The sequence below is a fragment of the Argopecten irradians genome, chromosome 7 (assembly GCF_041381155.1).
Source record: "Argopecten irradians isolate NY chromosome 7, Ai_NY, whole genome shotgun sequence".
Classification (NCBI taxonomy): Eukaryota; Metazoa; Mollusca; class Bivalvia; order Pectinida; family Pectinidae; genus Argopecten; species Argopecten irradians.
Window position 1 is genome coordinate 23,818,669 of NC_091140.1, and position 15,162 is coordinate 23,833,830.

A 15,162-nucleotide genomic window follows, 5' to 3' on the forward strand; every position below is an offset into this window, starting at 1 on the left:
TGAAGATTAATTTGAATAGATTTTTTTTATGTTATGGACCCGAAATATAACCCAAACATCTGAGTGTACTTTCATCATAAACTGCTTTGCGGTTTATTCCACTCCACTCAGATTATTGTGTTATATCTTCATAGCATAAAAAATATATTAAAGTTAATCCTTCAATTACATTTTTGTCTTCCATATACCTAGATGATGGAAATGGTATATGATATGTACCTATTGGTAAAATAATCGTGAAATCTGACTTTTGTGTAAATGCGTGTATAAATCACGAAATATGTGCAAACACAGGTAAAATCCAGGTAAAATTGAAAAACACAGGTACAGTCCAGTTTAGGGATATATGACGCAGACTATAACTGTTATCCCAACATAAATTCCCCTATGTTATTTTAAAGAGTGGGAGAAAGGAGAACACAGCCGGAAATTACTGGTGGACTAATTTGACCTTATATTATACGTAAGGTCAACATCACAGTAGTCTTCTCTTTTTAACAGGATTATATGTTTTCTTCATACAAACATTAAAATGATAATTGATCTTGAATGGCAGTACACTTCATACATGTGGGTCAGTTATTCTCTGGGTACTCCGGTTTTCATCCAACATTAAACAAACCTGACACGTCCTTACATAACACTGGCTGTTAATAGGACATAAGAAATCTAAAACAAAGAATAACGCAAAAAAAAGATTTATAGGCATCGCAAAATATCAATAGCTTATACAGGAAATGATATCTTAAAGGTCATTTTAATCAGTAGATCTTCCTTTTTATCATATCTGCAAAGTCGGATCTTTATTATTGTCTAGTCAATGTTTCAGGTCAGTGTAATGCCGTACGAGGATCGGCAGTGAACTCGTATTTCTTCACTCAAACTTAGGATGCTTGTTTATGTAAATACATGTATATGTGCTACAGGGCGTAGGTACGAACCGTTCTCTATCTACCAGGTACACATAGAGTCGCTTGCCTAAAAGTTGGCAATATAGAAGGACTTTTAAACGTTACAACAATTTACTTGTATTGACAAGTTCAAGGACAATGAGGTTATACGAAAACTTTGAGCTTTCAGTCTACATCTTCAGCTATCCAGTGTTATCTGGAATACAACCGTTGATATTACTTCTTTGACCCCTTTTTTCTATGCTTTGTTTATTTTCAAAGAATTATATTGATCTTCTTTACTTGCAGTAAAAGAAGCCGAATGTTGGACATCCACCCACGGGTAAATTATTACCATAAATATTATCTAGTTGTTAGAATAACGCCACGGTAACGATATCCGATCCTATGATATAAATGTTAGTGTTTCCTGAAGCGTAACGTCATGTATTGGGTATTTCTGTTACCATATTTAAACAGGTTGTACGTCCATTGTTATCAAAACTAACATTGTCACGTGCTTGTGATAGGGAGTGTCCTTGACATTTCTCTCAGTTTTATACGTATTATAGATTCGTCTTTGCGTTCAATGCCGAATATGCATTCCCGATGACGAAAATAAGGAAAAACAACCACCCAGGCGTAAGTATCCATCTCCTAGATATGGCCATTCTCGGTCCTAAATATAAATAGCACAGATGTTCAATTATCCCCGAGTTTTTAGGTAATTTTTGCTGCGGTATCTGAATAATTCTTCTCCCAACTATCTGAAATTTGATTGGTTACTTCCACCGGACTTTGTGGTAGAAATATTGCCCAATCAGCATGACTGTTGGAACAAATACCACGCGTTTTTTATGGGTGCAGCTTAATTTCTGTTGATATCTTACTTTTATTTTCAATCTACATTAAAATACATATCTCTATTATCACTACGTTTGATAAGAGGATCTGACAACATCCCATTAGGAGGTAACGTTCTGGTGACCTCTGGAAATGACCAATCAAACTGTTACCACCAGAATCTTTACTGAATTTCAGGCGACGAAATAGTATAAAAACCTGTCAGAATTATTTTCGTGTACGTAGTCATCTCGCCAAAAAATGTTTATTGATACTGGGACAAAATAGAGTTTTTAATTGATGTAGCAAGGTGCGGAAAATGCATTTGGTCTGAAGTACAGGTGGTATAACGGTCATCCGCACATGACCCCTTATGGGATATTGTCAGATTTTCTATTGGATGGAGTGACGGAGTGATAGTGAGGATCTGCATTTTATCAGATTGATATTATTTTGGTTATATTGACTCTTAACAAGATATCATATGATTATCACGCTTGTTCATTGGTACACAAATTGGTAAATATTCATTAAAAGCACAACAAATGTGGCCTATGTAGGTAATAAACAATGAAATGTTAGTTACATGTGTCCCAGCATACACTTGTCAATTGACCGCAAAGCTCAGAAAACTTAAACTGCGTTTCTCTATTTTGTGTTTTGTATTGCATATCAGGACATCTAGAGCTATGAAAATACAGCACATCACCAAATAAAAAGAGGCAGTGATAACGTGCTTGTAAACCGTTCTCAAAATCGAAAATTTCACAATTGATCTCTGCAAAAGAATACAGTAAAAGTGTCTAATTATTTTTGAAGATATGTATATGTGGGTGGATGGATGTTTAATGTTTATGATTATAACAACAGACTCAAAAATGTGCCATATCTGCTGTGATGTATGGGCATGGGTTTCCATCTTTCTACTGTTTTACAGAGTTGGTGGTCATACCAGGAAACACACAGCAGGGCGTCTTTGGTACACCCAGCAACCCAGCCAACCCCCACAAAGCCGGGTATGACCAGTCCGGGACAATCAGACCCATGGGTATGCCATCATCTCATGCAAGATCCATTTTTGGCAGTGTCCTGGAAATTCCTCCAACTAATCGCCAGTTTATCAAGCCTAACGCTCATGGCAATTTGTCGCCATCAGATCCTTATAACACTACGTATGATCAGCCACTCCTCGCGGAGTTCCAGGAATGTCGCCGACAGGTCATAATGAAAATAGTGTAAATGCTTCACTTTATAATAACATTTAATCTAAAGAAACCTCTTTATAAATCTAGTGTATACATGCTACTACTTTAGTTGTACATATTTAGGTTATGAAAAGCCTGACCGATCACTTGTATCAGGGTTATTCCCCTAGAATAATGAGTAAGACAAATTTAATCATTTTAAGTAGTTTTATTGTTGCATAGACAATCAAAATTGTATGTGTTTGAAAACGAACGCATGTTTTTAAAGGGACAATTCAGCGAGGCTAATTCTGTTAAAAAACCACGAAGCAGAGTATGAGAAAATGTATTTTTCTACATTCCTTCTTATGAAACACATAACAAGAAATATTGACAAATTTCACGAAATTGTTAAGCATTTTGATTTATTAATACGATTAAGCATGTATAACATGTACGCTGTACCCATGCCCGAGCCAAAGTCACGCACGTTAAACAAATGCAATACATAACCACTGAAGAGTTCTTTAACTGAAGATGAAAGCTGTGAATCTGAGAGTATAATGGATTATTATCATCATTGAAGTTTGTGAGCCTTGCTGTATCTGATATGATATGTATGCATAATGCCGGTTTGAACAGGACATACTTAAACATCAAATAATTGATGAAGGTTTATGTTTTGGATGTGAAAACCATTTGTGTTAAACCAGCATTGCTTACATGGACATTTTATGAATGAGCATCAGACATAAATTACTGTGTTATGGATTCTCTCCGGCAAAGCTGATCTACTTGGCATATTTTTATCTTCAATTAACAGCAGCTTTAAAGCTACTTGCGTTTTAGTTACATAATGAAAACTAGTATTTTACAGAAGACGTTAGGGTCCTTAAGATTTGCGTGACATATGATTTAATTTCTCTCTGATGTTTTAGGGTGGTTTTTTTCAAAGGAGGTCTCTACTGTGTGGGGGGGGGGGAGGGTGTGTGTGTGTGAGGGTTTGTGTTTGTGTGTGTGTTATTTCTTATTATTATTTTCTTTCACCATACAATGTAGGGGATTTTTTTATAAAAATGAACCAATACAACCTGTCAAAAATCATGTAAATAAATGCTTTTGCTTCTAACTTTAGTTATATGTTGCTTTTAAACATGTATTGATATTTTGTTCAGTTTCATATAATTTTCGTTATAATTGCTGACACCAAAGAGAAACTTCAAATCAAGTAAACGTTTTATTTGTATTAAACAACAGTATCTGGGATTGCAAAACAATATTAAAATTTATATCGTCTTAGAGCTGTAAGTTGTATATCAGTGATGAGGCGGACCATTAGTATTTATTCTAACAGCTTGTTTTAACCACAATCGCGTTCTTACCAAATCCATTATACAACTATAGATGTTGGATCCCTGTCTAAGCATTAAAGTTGGAATTTTTCATTACTCAGAGAAGCATATCTATCACGATATATATACTGCATCACAGAGTCTTTGTCAGCCGATTGTGGTCTGTGTACTGAGAAGTGGTCAGTATCATGTGGTACCACGTCCGTAGTATTTGTTATACTGGTAGATCATAGGACATCACAATGAAAGAACACTTGACAAATACGAAATATACCATGAGTAATATAATTCTCTGAGTAATGGAAAATTATAACTCTAAATTTTATCATTGTTCACATATACTGTCTACACCACAGACATTTGGCGAATATGACATAAAGTGGTTGTAACACGTAATACGGAGTAGGGCTAATCTGGTTAACTCAGATGTTAAGAAATACATTGACTATGAATAATGAGTGACGAGTTAATGCTTACCAAGTCTAGAAATGGATGTGATGAACCTCAAGGAGGAAGTTAACAAGCAAGATTATACTCTTACCGAGATATCATACATGTAAACCAATAACAAAGAATTAATAAGGCCCTTGATACATCAAATCGCAACGAAATGTACTCAAGAAAAGACAATATACGTATTAGAGGTAAGCTTATACCAGTGCAGACAGGAAAAAAACCTGAGGTGGTACTCCCGACTAGAATAATGGCAGTAACTGGAGTGAAGCTCGATGGATACTATGACATTGCAGCCGTGAATCGGCTACCCAGTACACGAGGTACAGGCTCACCGCGCCCAGTGATTGTCATTTTTTTCAATAGTGACATAAAAATGCTAGTGACAAAAAATAAGCATTCACATGTCCAATTTTGATTGATAAATGACCAAATAATATGAAAATTTCGAACAAACTGGTATTACAATAAGTAATAAAGTTTATAATTAATCAATATTTACTATCAATCAAAGGATTTGTATTCATTGTCAACAACTCGTGTACATTCGGAGTGCCACAAGGTGATGCAATGTCGCCAATACATTTTATGTGTGTTGAATTTTGGTGCTAATTTTTTTCTAAATCCCTTGATGGACAGTACAATGGACATTTTAGCTCTGGACCCACCTTTGCGTTCTATCATTTTTTTTCTTGGATTAATTATTTATGTCTTTTGATTGTTTCTAAAAGGGATTGGAATTTAATCAATTTGTGAAAATTATTAGTAGAATAATTATATTTAGGAGAGAATACATGTTTGTGAATGAAGACACAACTTTTGCAATAATCGGAAAATTCAAAGTTTGATTGGTTTTTTTTAAATTTCATATTTGGAGATATATAATACGACTTTACGGATTTTAATTTTTGACCATTTTTTTCCAAATTTTTACGTATTTCGCACAAAAATAATAAGATATCTTTATTTCTATATAGCATTATTGTCTTCCATATACCTAGATGATGGAAATGGTATATGATGTGTACCTATCAGTAAAATAATAGTGAAATCGGACCTTTGTGTGAATGCGTTTACAAATCACGAAATATGTGCGAACACAGGTAAAATCCAGGTAAAATTGGAAAAAACACAGCACAGGTATAGTACAGTTTAGGGATATATGACGCAAACTATAACTGCTATCACAACATGACTACCCTTATGTTATTATTAAAAAGCGGGATAAAGGAGAACACACCCGGAAATTCCCGATGGGTTAATTAGACCTTACCTTATACGTAAGGTCAACATAACAGTAGCGTCCTTCTCTTTAACAGGGTTATACGTTTTCTTCATTCAAACATTTAAATACTTAAAAGTGTTAAAAGTTCGTACGTTGACAATGTTGATTTTAAAGTTTAAAGTACCTGATAATTCTTCATTTTCCCCAAAAGATGACCGATAGGCAGCCACAAAGGATTTTGATAGTTCAAGTCTGAAAAGCAGAGAAGATCCCTCTTTTGTCAGACATAAATCATTCTTTGGTGGTTACGACGTCCCGACATATTACCACAAGTCACATGTATACTTCTGGGTCGTGATTCCTATGTGGCACAGTTGCCAGGTACTGACCGCGAGTCGGTGGTTTTCCTCCATCACCAAATAAACCTGGCACGTCCTTACATGACCCTGGCTGTTAATAGGACGTGAAAATACGTAAACAAAATATAAAGGGAAAAAAGATTTTGGGAAAATCGGTTCTTTATTATTGTCCAGCCAATGTTAAGATCGTTGTAATACCGTACGGGAATCGGCAGGAGACTTGTATTTCTTCGCCAATACACGGGATGATTGTTGATGAGAACCGTTCTTTATTTTTGAGGTACACATAGAGTCGCTTGCCTAAAAGCTGGCAAGGCAGAAGGACTTTTAAACGTTACAGCAATTTACTTGTATTGACAAAATGACGCTTTCAGGTCAACATTTATTGGATGTCGTCGTTTTCCTGCTGGTATTTCTGGGTGAGAACTCAAATTCTGCAAAACATGTATCCAATTAAACAAGAAATTCAGTTCATAGATAATGAGGTTTTTCGAAAACTGTACGATGGTCCGTTTGAGCCTGTCAAATTACAACTACCAGATTAAATAAGTTGTACATTTATAAATTGACAAAGTGTACATGGCCATTTACTCTTAAGTAGTTGTATATTTATAAATTGACAAAGTGTACATGACCATTTACTCTTAAGTAGTTGTACATTTATAAATTGACAAAGTGTACATGACCATTTACTCTTAAGTAGTTGTACATTTATAAATTGACAAAGTGTACATGACCATTTACGGTGGGCTGGGGAAGGTATCGGCGTGAGTTATTGGGAGACAGCTGGTGAATGGGGAATGTTATATTCCATTCTTGATCTTTGGTTCAGCTTTGATTAATATTGCAGCGATATAAGATATATATATGTATGTTGGTGTGTGTGTGTGTGTGTGTGTGTTTTATGTTTATGATTTGACAACAAACTCCAAAATATGTCATATCTGCTGTGGTATTAGCACCATACATATGTACACCGAATAGTTGTGGAAGTGATATCCATTACCTGATGTAAGTTTGATGGATTCAATCTTTCTACTGTTTTACAGAGTTCGTGGTCATACCAGGAAACACACAGCAGGGCATCTTTGGTACACCCAGCAACACAGCCAACCCCTATAACGTCGGGTATGACCAGTCCGGGACAATCAGACCCATGGGTATGCCATCATCTCATGCACGATCCATTGTTGGCAGTGTCCTGGAAATTCCTCCAATTAATCGCCAGATTATCTAGCCTAAAGCTCCTGGCTATAAGTCACCATAAGATCCTTACAATACTGGATACGATCAGCCACTCCTCGCGGAGTTCCAGGAATGTAATAACATTTATAACAGCATTTAAACTAAAGTAACATCTTTATATATCTAATGCATATATACTACTGTTCTAGTTGTACATATTTAGGGTTTAGAAAGGTCTGGCCGATAACTTTTATCAATATTATTTCCCTGAATAATGAATAAGACCGAGTTTATGTAGTTTATTGTAACACAGTAAAAACGACAGCATGTGGGTTTTTTAAACTGAGGGTCAAAGCAATGAATCTGAGAGTACAATGGATTGTCATTATAAATGGAGTTTATGACCCTAGCTGATTATAAGACACACAAAAATATATGATTAAACAATTTTGATATACTAATATGTATACTGTCGTTTTTAACAACCAGTCTAAAATCATGTAAATAAATGCTTTTGCTTAAGACTTAAGTTATATTTTGTTTATTGATATTTAGTTCAATTCCATATAATCTTCGTTACAAGTATTGCTGCCTCCAGATCAAACTTACAGAATACTTTATTTTTATTCAACAAAAGTATATTGGATTGAAACACAAGCTTACTCTTAATATAAGTTCCTTTCCCAGTTGACCCAGATTTGATCTTTGACCTTGCTCTGTAAGTTGTATGTCAGCGATGAGGTAGGGGATTGTAACAATAATACTTGTTTGAATAACAATCGGGTTCGAATAAAATCCATTATACAACTATAGATGTTGGATCTGTTTCTCTGCATTAAAGTTGGAATTTTGCATTAATCAGACAATTATATTTCGATTGTATTACAGTCTTTGTCAGCCGATAGTGGTACTGCGAAGTGGTCAGTCTGTGAAGTAAGATGTGGTCAGTCTGTGTAGTGAGAATTGGTCAGTATCGTATAGCACCACGTTCCTAGTATTTGTTAAAATGGTAAATCATTGGACATCAGAATAAAAGAACAAATGACCAGTTCAAAATATACCGTTGGTAATATGATTCTCGGAGTAATGGAAAATTCTAACTTTAAATCTTAACAATGTTTACGTAAAGTGTAACCGTAAACTTGAGGTTTAAGACTCAAATTAAATTGTTATGTTCTTTGTACATTTTTGCACAATAACAAATACAATTAAAGTTTTGATGCAAGTGCTGTAATGCTATTTTTCACAACTGACATTGATTTCTGCAATGCTTTTGAATTATAATTGTTGTAATGAGTTTGGGTAATCATTTAAAGGGGCCAAATGCTTGATTTTGATAATTTTAAGGGGCAGACTGTGCCGAAAATTGAGATTATGTTGAAGACATAATCCTTACAGACCTTACACATATCAATAAGAATGTTTAAACCCGTCCCATTATTTATCTTTTACTTTCTTAACAAACATCTCTTTATATTTCCTACAAAAATCTTTATCATTATTATCATTTATTTTTCATTGATTGCCACATTCTTGAACAAGGTTTGTTATCTACATCATTATTGGATGAGGTGGCACTCTAGTGACCAAGATTTTGTTTAGCTACATCATTGTCGGTGGAGGTGGCACTCTAGTGACCATAGTTTGATTAGCTATATCATTGTCGGTGGAGGTGGCACTCTAGCGACTAAGATTTATTTAGCTACATCATTGTCGGATGAGATGGCACTTTAGTGACAATGATTTATTTAGCTACGTCATTGTCGGATGAGGTGGCACTCTAGTGACCATTGTTTGTTTAGCTACATCATTGTCGGATGAGGTGGTACTCTAGTGACCATGGTTTGTTTAGCTACATCATTGTTGGACGAGATGGCACTCTAGTGACCATGGTTTGTTTAGCTACATCATTGTCGGATGAGATGGCACTTTAGTGACTAAGATTTATTTAGCTAGATCATTGTCGGATGAGGTAACACTCTAGTGACCATGGTTTGTTTAGTTACATCAATGTCGGATGAGGTGTCACTTTAGTGACTAAGATTTATTTAGCTATATCATTGTCGGATGAGGTAAAACTCTAGTGACCATGGTTTGTTTAGCTACATCATTGTCGGATGAGGTGGTACTCTAGTGACCATGGTTTGTTTAGCTAGATCATTGTCGGATGAGGTGGTACTCTAGTGACCATGGTTTGTTTAGCTACATCATTGTCGGATGAGATAACACTCTAATGACCATGGTTTGTTTAGCTACATCATTGTCGGATGAGGTGTCACTCTAGTGACCAAGATTTGTTTAGCTACATCATTGTCGGATGAGGTGGTACTCTAGTGACCATGGTTTGTTTAGCTACATCATAGTCGGACGAGATGGCACTCTAGTGACCATGGTTTGTTTAGCTACATCATTGTCGGATGAGATGGCACTTTAGTGACTAAGATTTATTTAGCTAGATCATTGTCGGATGAGGTAACACTCTAGTGACCATGGTTTGTTTAGTTACATCAATGTCGGATGAGGTGTCACTTTAGTGACTAAGATTTATTTAGCTATATCATTGTCGGATGAGGTAACACTCTAGTGACCATGGTTTGTTTAGCTACATCATTGTCGGATGAGGTGGTACTCTAGTCACCATGGTTTGTTTAGCTAGATCATTGTCGGATGAGGTGGTACTCTAGTGACCATGGTTTGTTTAGCTACATCATTGTCGGATGAGATAACACTCTAATGACCATGGTTTGTTTAGCTACATCATTGTCGGATGAGGTGTCACTCTAGTGACCAAGATTTGTTTAGCTACATCATTGTCGGATGAGGTAACACTCTAGTGACCATGGTTTGTTTAGTTACATCATTGTCGGATGAGGTGTCACTCTAGTGACCAAGATTTGTTTAGCTACATCATTGTCGGATGAGGTAACACTCTAGTGACCATGGTTTGTTTAGCTACATCATTGTCGGATGAGGTGTCACTCTAATGACCATGGTTTGTTTAGCTACATCATTGTCGGATGAGGTGGTACTCTAGTGACCATGGTTTGTTTAGCTACATCATTGTCGGATGAGGTGTCACTCTAGTGACCATGGTTTGTTTAGCTACATCATAATCGGATGAGGTGTCACTCTAGTGACCATGGTTTGTTTAGCTACATCATTGTCGGATGAGGTGTCACTCTCATGACCATGGTCTGTTTAGCTACATCATAATCGGATGAGGTGTCACTCTAGTGACCATGGTTTGTTTAGCTACATCATTGTCGGATGAGGTAACACTCTAATGACCATGGTTTGTTTAGCTTCATCATTGTCGGTGGAGGTGGTACTCTAGTGACAATGATTTATTTAGCTACATCATTGTCGGATGAGGTGTCACTCTAGTGACCATGGTTTGTTTAGCTACATCATTGTCGGATGAGGTGTCACTCTAGTGACCATGGTTTGTTTAGCTACATCATTGTCGGATGAGGTAACACTCTAGTGACAATGATTTATTTAGCTACATCATTGTCGGATGAGGTAACACTCTAGTGACCATGCTTTGTTTAGCTACATCATTGTCGGATGAGGTGGCACTCTAGTGACAATGATTTATTTAGCTACATCATTGTCGGATGAGGTGGTACTCTAGTGACCATGGTCTGTTTAGCTACATCATTGTCGGATGAGGTGGCACTCTAGTGACCATGGTTTGTTTAGCTACATCATTGTCGGATGAGGTAACACTCTAATGACCATGGTTTGTTTAGCTACATCATTGTCGGATGAGGTGTCACTCTAGTGACCATGGTTTGTTTAGCTACATCATTGTTGGATGAGGTAACACTCTAGTGACCATGGTTTGTTTAGCTACATCATTGTCGGATGAGGTGTCACTCTAATGACTATGGTTTGTTTAGCTACATCATTGTCGGATGAGGTGTCACTCTAATGACTATGGTTTGTTTAGCTACATCATTGTCGGATGAGGTAACACTCTAGTGACCATGGTTTGTTTTGTTACATCATTGTCGGATGAGGTAACACTCTTGTGACCATGGTTTGTTTAGCTACATCATTGTTGGATGAGGTAACACTCTAGAGACCATGGTTTGTTTAGCTACATCATTGTCGGATGAGGTGTCACTCCAGTGACCATGGTTTGTTTAGCTACATCATTGTTGTATGAGGTAACACTCTAGAGACAATGATTTATTTAGCTACATCATTGTCGGATGAGGTGTCACTCTAGTGACCATGGTTTGTTTAGCTACATCATTGTCGGATGAGATGTCACTCTAGTGACCATGGTTGGTTTAGCTACATCATTGTCGGACGAGATGGCACTCTAATGACCATGATTTGTTTAGCTACATCATTGTCGGATGAGGTAACACTCTAGTGACCAAGATTTATTTAGCTACATCATTGTTGGATGAGGTGTCACTCTAGTGACCATGGTTTGTTTAGCTACATCATTGTCGGATGAGGTAACTTTCTAGTGACCATGGTTTGTTTAGCTACATCATTGTCGGATGAGGTGTCACTCTAGTGACCATGGTTTGTTTAGCTACATCATTGTCGGATGAAGTGGTACTCTAGTGACCAAGGTTTGTTTAGCTACATCATTGTCGGATGAGGTGTCACTCTAGTGACCATGGTCTGTTTAGCTACATCATTGTCGGATGAAGTGGTACTCTAGTGACCAAGGTTTGTTTAGCTACATCATTGTCGGATGGGGTGTCACTCTAGTGACCATGGTTTGTTTAGCTACATCATTGTCGGACGAGATGGCACTCTAGTGACCATGGTTTGTTTAGCTACATCATTGTCGGATGAGGTAACACTCTAGTGACCAAGATTTGTTTAGCTACATCATTGTCGGATGAGATGGCACTCTAGTGACCATGGTTTGTTTAGCTACATCATTGTCGGATGAGGTGTCACTCTAGTGACCAAGATTTGTTTAGCTACATCATTGTCGGATGAGGTAACACTCTAGTGACCAAGATTTGTTTAGCTACATCATTGTCGGATGAGATGGCACTCTAGCGACCATGGTTTGTTTAGCTACATCCTTGTCGGATGAAGTGGTTCTCTAGTGACCAAGGTTTGTTTAGCTACATCATTGTCGGATGAGGTGTCACTCTAGTGACCATGGTTTGTTTAGCTACATCATTGTCGGATGAGGTGTCACTCTAATGACCATGGTTTGTTTAGCTACATCATTTTCGGATGAGGTGTCACTCTAGTGACCATGGTTTGTTTAGCTACATCATTGTCGGATGAGGTGTCACTCTAGTGACCATGGTTTGTTTAGCTACATCATTGTCGGATGAAGTGGTACTCTAGTGACCATGGTTTGTTTAGCTACATCATTGTCGGATGAGGTGTCACTCTAGTGACCATGGTTTGTTTAGCTACATCATAATCGGATGAGATGTCACTCTAGTGACCATGGTTTGTTTAGCTACATCATAATCGGATGAGGTGTCACTCTAGTGACCATGGTTTGTTTAGCTACATCATTGTCGGACGAGATGGCACTCTAGTGACCATGGTTTGTTTAGCTACATCATTGTCGGATGAGGTGGCACTCTAGTGACCATGGTTTGTTTAGCTACATCATTGTCGGATGAGGTAACACTCTAGTGACCATGGTTTGTTTAGCTACATCATTGTCGGACGGGATGGCACTCTAGTGACCATGGTTTGTTTAGCTACATCATTGTCGGATGAGGTAACACTCTAGTGACCATGGTTTGTTTAGCTACATCATTGTCGGATGAGGTGGTACTCTAGTGACCATGGTTTGTTTAGCTACATCATTGTCGGATGAGGTGTCACTCTAGTGACCATGGTTTGTTTAGCTACATCATTGGCGGATGAGGTGGCACTCTAGTGACCATGGTTTGTTTAGCTACATCATTGTCGGATGAGGTAACACTCTCATGACCATGGTTTGATTAGTTACATCATTGTCGGATGAGGTGTCACTCTAGTGACCATGGTTTGTTTAGTTACATCATAATCGGATGAGGTGTCACTCTAATGACCATGGTTTGTTTAGCTACATCATTGTCGGATGATGTGGCACTATAGTTACCGTGGTTTGTTTAAAAAGGAGGTATATCACTTTTGACCGTTTTAAGGCCACGCATTGATAAGAAAAAATTGAGTAGGGTCTGCTGCATATTGCATGCTATTCAGAATATCCAATTTTTTCTGCAGTCATGGTAATTGCAGAGGTCAAAGGTCAAAGGTGAAAATTCACATTTTCATTGTCAATGTCCTAATCAATTAAATACGATGTTGGCCTTTTATTTCGGATTATTAATAAACTAGCTTGATACCGTTTTTACTTTAATATAGTTGAATATTAGAGTTAACATTTTTTGCAGATTTTGACTGTAAACATTGGTATTGTTAAACTCAGTTCAGAAAACTGATGAAAATTTCAAAAAGTAGGTCACAGTGACCTAGTTTAGCATTTATTCTATTTTAACATTAAATCTTTAATATTTTTGCTGATTTTTCACCGATCTGAAAGCTTTAAATTGATGTTTAGTACTGCATAGGGATCTTGACATGACCTGCTTAAATTGATTACATCCTAGGGTCACATTGTCTAGGTCACGTGCATAAATCAGGTCATATTCAATGAATGGTATCATATATCCACTAATATGCTGTTTTCCAATGTTTAAAGCAGGATTTAAAATTATTTAGACTTATTTTATAAGCTTAATTTCAAGCAACGCCTTCACTGAGGTAGGATGTTAGAACTATGTCTGCATGGTCGTGAAAGGCGACTAAATTTGGAAATTTTACATTTTATATTTTTTTATTTTGAAAATATTCAGGGTTTAATAAACCTGTATAAATATTTCGAAACAGATATTTGGCAAAATATTTCAATGATGTCGTCTTGACTATAAAAGTTTACCTTGTTTACATTGTCTTCAAGATATTAGACGTAATACATGATCATGATGGCAATTTCGAAAAAGGTGTCAACAGTAAACTCCGGTTAGAGTACCGTCCTGAAATAGCTTGTGTGAGGTCGTAGTAATAATGTGCCATATTTTATACTTTTATCTCTAAGTTTACTATTTGATGCTAGACAATTAGATGAAATGCAATTCGTATATAATGGTTTAATTCAATTTAGTCAACGGAATCCGTTGATTCTAAATTTCGATGCTATGATTGTATCATTACACTTTGGTCTAAACCTATTAGATATTGTGTTACTTACTTAGCCATTTATGTGGGGTTTTTTTTATAGCGACAACGTGATATATTGGGTTTTTTTAAATTCTCTCCATGATAAAACGTTAATTTATGTTAGAATCAGATCTAATTGCATTTACAAATATATAGACAGAATACAAACAGATTGAACATATTTATTCAATTTTATATAATCCTTTCTCTTAAGAATTTATATATTGTAGGTATAAATATATCTATTTCATTTATATGCAGTAAAATTGAAAGATTATTTGCGATATAAATTTAGAGGGATTTTAGATACGAAATTCAAAAGTGTTTCAATTTTTATATGAAATGAAAAGTGGTGTGGCTAAATTGTAAGTTTGATAAGAGTCACAAGAACATAATACAAAAGGAAAAAGCAAATATGTACCACAGTCTTGCAGTTGAGGGTATGGAGATTTTCTGTGCGAA

At 36.4% G+C, this 15,162-nt stretch overlaps 1 protein-coding gene across 2 annotated transcripts in view; it reads left to right on the forward strand.

Moving 5' to 3' along the window:
* The window catches only part of LOC138327911 (complement decay-accelerating factor-like), a 35,410-nt gene that overhangs the window by 11,047 nt on the left and 9,201 nt on the right, over positions 1 to 15,162 (forward strand). Inside the window, exons 2-5 of one of the 2 annotated variants that reach the window (XM_069274364.1) lie at positions 1,200 to 1,233; positions 1,463 to 1,532; positions 2,671 to 2,781; positions 7,356 to 8,457. The gene's annotated coding sequence lies outside the window, so the exon portion shown is untranslated. The remainder of the gene's footprint in view (positions 1 to 1,199; positions 1,234 to 1,462; positions 1,533 to 2,670; positions 2,782 to 7,355; positions 8,458 to 15,162) is intronic. The other variant, XM_069274365.1, reaches the window with a different exon arrangement.